This window comes from Colobus angolensis, unplaced genomic scaffold, assembly GCF_000951035.1.
Source record: "Colobus angolensis palliatus isolate OR3802 unplaced genomic scaffold, Cang.pa_1.0 Scaffold111, whole genome shotgun sequence".
Taxonomy (NCBI): domain Eukaryota; kingdom Metazoa; phylum Chordata; class Mammalia; order Primates; family Cercopithecidae; genus Colobus; species Colobus angolensis.
The window spans coordinates 4,966,220-4,972,247 of record NW_012112142.1 but is presented as its reverse complement, the minus strand read 5'-3'; the positions used below and the strand labels follow the sequence as shown (position 1 = coordinate 4,972,247).

General features: G+C 39.9%; 1 protein-coding gene across 2 annotated transcripts in view; it reads right to left on the bottom strand.

Moving 5' to 3' along the window:
- The window catches only part of NR3C2 (nuclear receptor subfamily 3, group C, member 2), a 359,380-nt gene that overhangs the window by 27,080 nt on the left and 326,272 nt on the right, over window positions 1–6,028 (bottom strand). The window lies entirely within an intron of this gene.

Here is a 6,028-nt window from a genome sequence, read left to right as displayed (position 1 = left end):
AAAAAACAACAACAAAAAAACAAAACCTAGATGTCGGGTTGATAGGTGCAGCAAGTCACCATGGCACATGTATACCTACATAACAAACCAGCACATTCTGTACATGTATCCCAGAACTTAAAATAAAAAATAAAAATAATAATAATTTGTGAACAGTCTCTGCTGCTTGTAGCAATATCTCATTTGGTGAGATATTTTGACTCACTGACAATTTTTTTGCTTTTCTATTTGAGACAGGTATTGCTCTGTGATCCAGGCTGGAGTGCTGTGGTGCAATCTTGTCTCACTGCAGCCTCTGCCTCCTGGGCTCAAGCAATCTTCTCACCTCAGCCTCCGAAGTAGCTGGTACTACAGGCCCGCATTACTGCACCCAGCTAATTTTGTATTTTTAGTAGAGATGGGGTTTCACCATGCTGGCTGGGCTGGTCTCTAACTCCTCACCTCAAGTGATCTGCCCACCTCCACCTCCACTTCCCAAAGTATTGGGATTACAGGTGGGAGCCACTGCGCCCAGCCATGTCAATGATACTTAACGCCCTTTTCACCTAAAGAATGACATCTCCCCAGTATGTACATGTAGTATTTTCTGCACCACCAGATTTCTGTTCCTCACACCACCCACCTTGCCCCTCTAGGAGCAGGGAAGCCATGGGTCCCAGAGCCTGGCTAGAGAAGAGCCATGTCAGCTTCTAGCATGGCCCCTGGAGACATGGAAAGCAGCTATTCAGCAGTGGGATCCTCAGAGGCCTTCCTTCTGTCATGCAGAGAAGAGCATCTCAGTGACACACTGACCACTACCCAGCCCAGGGGTAGGTTCTCATCCAGGTCTAATGGTCATGCACAGAAGCAAACGCCTCCAAGCCAAGGCTTGCTCAGCTCATGTTGAGGTCAACTAACATTTTGTTTTGGGATCTGCTACACACATGATGTTTTAATAAAAACAAGGTTGACTGCCTTCAAGATGTAACTCTGCACCTCACATAACCGATGAATTCCAGAACATGCCAGGGAAGACGCAAACAAATCTGGAGCACCGGTGGGCGGCGCAGCTGTCCCTAACATTCCTAGATGATGGTTTTCTGATCTCTGAAATCCAGCCCAGCCTAAAAACGAGCAGCCGCTATCAGCCACAAGTGCTCTCTATCATAATGGCAGCATCCGGAGCACTCAGCAGTGAGTCAAGGACGTTCTGGCTGCCACCAGCTATCTAGGAACTTAAGAAATCACTCTCTGGGACTGTTTCTTCTTCCATTCAATAAGGATCCTCTGACGCTCCCTTGGAAGTTTTCCATGACCCCTGCCCAGCACAGCTCCTCTGCTTTCTTCACAAGGCTTGGTTCCAATGTAGAATAAGTGTCAGTGAGCCCACAACTCCACCTCCTCGGAGGTCCCAGGACGCTGTCCTGTGACCTCCAGGTGCTGTCTGGCTGCTCTGTCTGGGGGTGTCTCCCTCCTATGACACTGCCTGGCACTTTTAGACACCCAAGTATTTGTTGAATGAGATGAACATCGTCCTCTATCGATTACTAAGGACAGACTTTCTGTTTGCATTGGCCCACTGGTCCTGGGAATGTGGCAAGGGCTCACCAACAGATGAATACATAAACATACATGCTCTCAGGGGTCCCACCATCCAGGCAACTCGTTTGAACACCTGATTACTTTCTACCTTGCATTATGTTCCAGTTGCCTCTGTAAACTCTAAGCTTACCATTCTACCAACACATACGTGTACCATGTGGAAGAAATCCATGTATGTTCTGAGAGTTGTGTGCATGTGTTCTGAGGGCTGGCATACTATGCACACTATTTATCAGGGGTTGGGTTGGTATCATATTGTGTATCCTCTGCAGTACTGTCTATACTGCTAGGCAGGAGGCACATTTTTACTAAGTGTGTATACTGACATAAAATTGCAACATATGTTTAATAGGAAAAGGGCAATTTTTGCCTCAAGAGGTACTATTAATACCATCTTTGTTACTTACTGTTCTACACAATGACCATAACATAAATAGTTCTTGATCTCTCTAAGAATGAATAGAAGTTATCAATAAATTCATTAGAATAAGCTTCTTTCACTCATAGGAAATTGCTATTCTTAGTAAGAACTAAAAAAATTATTATTGTCAATTCTTTCTTTCTAGGAGAGTAAGGATTCTATATGCTTTACATATGACACCTAAACATTTACAATGCAAAAGTACATCTACTCCTAGTATCCTTACCACAGCTGCTTTGTTTGAAATTTTTTTGGGGAAAGATTGAAGTTCAGAGGGCTTATGATTCATTAAAGTTGTTAACCGATTCAAACACTCAACTATCAACCTGTTCTTTCAGAGAATGTGCCTTTCACCCACCTTGGGACCATTCTTCCAGCACGTGTGTGTACTATGTGGAAGAAATGCACGTGTGTCCTGAGAGCGGTGTGGATGTATCCTGGGAGCTGGCATACTACACACACGGTTTAAGCAGAACTTTGATCTACAGTCAAAGGTTCTTATGTGTGTGACCTTTAGAAACAAATGCTCTTTTTTTCACAAGGCGATCAGAACTAGCCTCTGAGTATAGAGCCAGCGCAGAGAAAATTCCACAACTGTTGATTCACTAATTTACTCTAATGGAAAAGCTGTAGGCAGTCTCAAGTCTGAGTAAGTGTGAATGTTAGAAAGGTCCCTCTAGGCTTACAATGCACTTTTCAATGTTCTGTCTGGAAAAGGAATATAAATAGAGTATTCAACATGCCTCTGTCAGGCCACCTTTAAGATCAAACATTTTTGATATTTCAAAATAAAGCTTTTAGAATTAAAATGATTCCAATGATTCTGAAAAAGTGGTATTCTTCTTCCAGCCAAGGTGGAGTGAGGTGAATTGAAATTACTCTTCCATTTGAAACAACCAAAAGTACTCAAAATAAAGACCATGAAAAAATGATTTCCAAGACACAGGCTAGCAGTGAAGGACAGTGATGCTAGAAGGAAATACAGAGCAAAGCTCTGTGACACTGGCTTACACTAGGGCTTCTCAGATACAGCCCTGAAAGCGTGACCCATACAGAAAGCAAACATCAACAGGACTTAGTTAAAATGACAAACTCCTGCTCTTCAAAAGACATTGCTAAGAGAATGAAAAGATCAGCCGCACTGGGAGAAAATACTTACAGTCAGATATCTGGATTTGCATCCAGAAAACATAAAGAACTCTCAAAACCCAGCAATCAGAAAACAAATTATCCAATTATGAAAAATAAGCCAAAGAGTTGAACAGACACTTCACCAAAGAAGACATAAAGATAAATGAGCACATGAAAAGATGTTCACCATTATCAATCTTCAGGGAAACCAAGTTCAAACCACAGTAAGATACCACTGTGCAGCTATTAGAATGGCTGAAAGTAAACCGACTAACCACGCCAAGAGTCGGCAAGGGTGTGGAGCAATCTGAACCTCACATGCTTCTCTTGGAAATAGTAAATTGTTCAACCGTTTTGGAAGACCGCTTGGCAGTTTCTTAAATATGAAAACATACCTGCCATATTACCCAGGTATTCCACTACAAGGCATTCATCCAAGAAAGGAGAAAGCATATGTCCATACAAAGACTTGTACATAAAGGCTCAGTATGGCTTTATTTGTAATAGCCTCCAAGCTGGTAACAACCCAAACAACCATCAATAGGTGACTGCACAAATTAATTGGGGGAAAATCCATACAATGGGAAACTAGCAATAAAAAAAAAAAAAACACACACACGACAAATTATTTATATATTAAATGGAATGAGTGAATCTCAACATAACTATGCTAAGTGAAGGAAGCCAGACCAAAAAAGTCTACATACTGCATTGTTACATTTATATGTAACACTAGAAAATGCAAAGTAATCTCTATTAACAGAAGCAATATAGAAAGTAATTGAGGAGAAGAAGGGTAGGTGGAAAGATTAAACGAAGGCTGGAGAAAACTTTTGGGGTGATGGATACATTCACTATCTTGATTGTGGTGATAATTTCACAGGTGTGTATAGAAGTCAAAACTTATAAAAGTGTGAACTTTAAATTTGTTCAGTTTATTCTGCATCAGTTCTACCTCAATTAAGAAACCCCAAAGAACACTAATTTACTTTGGGAAACTTTGCATAAAATAGCATTTATGATACAGCCGTTCAAAAAACTATTCATTGAGTTCCTATCTATGCCAAGCACTGTGCTGGTGGAAAAAAAAAAGAAAGAAAAAAAAAAACCTAGCAAACGAGGTTTTGACCCATGAACCACTAGGTGAGGCCTCAGTGTTTCCATTGTGCTATGCTGCTTAAGGAAAGTCAATTCTGAAGGGCTTTTGAAAAACCAAGTTTAACTTCTGTTGTCAGCCTCATTACATGGAAATTATTTCAGAATGTTTCATCTATACTCACATGAATTTTGATATTGCACTTGTGCCTAACTGTACAAATAAGAGAATTTAAGAAAGAACTTCGAAAGCCCCATTCTATTCTCTACTCAGAGGGCTTTCAACGAAATTAACAGACAAAAGTAAATCTGCTATGTGTTCTCATGTAGATGATCTGTGGTTTCAACATAAAACGAGTAGGAAGACTTTGCTCCAGTTTCCTGCATTTCCTTTTGTGTGAGTCATGAAGAGCATAATTTGCTGTGTTCCCCAAAGCCTTGCTTGCCATCATCTCTTATTTCTAAGATTTTCCACTAAGTCACACTCTTTAAGCCACTGACAATTAGCAAAACTATTTATTACTGAGTTCGCCTTGTGGGAATTTGACTTTTGTCATATGAAAAGTTCAGAGAAAGCAGAGGTAAATGATATGCACAGGGTCTCAGTGTAAAACACTGGAAAGTGGCATTCTTTTATCAATCAACCTTATGCCATTAGTTGCCACAGAGAGATAACATTCTGCTGTCATAATGGAATTTCTAAAAGATGGACCATTATTTCCATAATAACACCATTATAATACTGGTCATCAAGCCTGTCAACATTTTCCTTAATAGAAAAATATTTTTAAAAGCATTTGCTACTCAGATCTTACAGGCTGAACTTAGGCAATAAATTCTCCAAAAGAAAGTATGGAAACTTCACAAATATGAAGAACTAAATTAGCATGACTGCGTACAACATTCTTTGAGCCAGAACTGGAGAAACTGCTTGCAAAATGAAACAAGAAGCATATTTTAAATGACATACAAAGCAAGTTATCCAAATCAAAATTTTGTAGAAACTGCTAAAACCATCTCGGCTATATCTGTAATTGATTAAATTAGAAATAAGTTTAGAATCTCCTTTCTGTATTGACACAAGACAAGAAAGATGACTCCTATGAAGAATAATGAATATAAGATTCAAAAGTTGGCAAAGATTGAGATGATCCAAGCTGGCCCTGAACCACTAATAATGTTTTTGAAAGATTGGGTTATTAGATTAACAGTTGTAGAAGATGGACACTATTTATGCAATGTTAAAGCAAACATTTTTATTAACCAAACATTTCCTAAATTGCGAGCAGAAATGTGAAACTCAATCTGACACCTGTGGCAAATCTGAGGGCCTTCCCTCGTCCAGGGAATACTCTCTGCTGTCAATGAGGTTTGTTCCAAAGGTTATTTGAAAAAAAAAAAATTTTTTTTTAAACTTAATCAGTTTTTAACTCTTGCTGCTTTCCAACAGATGATTTACCCTGATTCTTCCCAAAGCCCTGTGTATGGCAGATGCCACCTGACAGCAATAACTCAAGCATACCCTGAGAATGACCCTATGGCTTAAGAAGAATATGTGTTCAGAATTCTAAGCTAAGGAATCTGGGAGTGGCCAACCTGGAGATTCACTCCTAATCTATAGAGGACATCTGAATCCCTGGCCCATTCTTTGGAATGTAGGTCGTCCAGGGGATCAAGGCCCTTTGTCATGGGTTAAATGGAGGTTGCTAGGCGGAAATGCTATATAACCTGAATGCTTTTTATAAATGGGAGTGGTTTTCTTGCACTACTCTTGGCCCATCCTTTATGTAAGTACCCAAT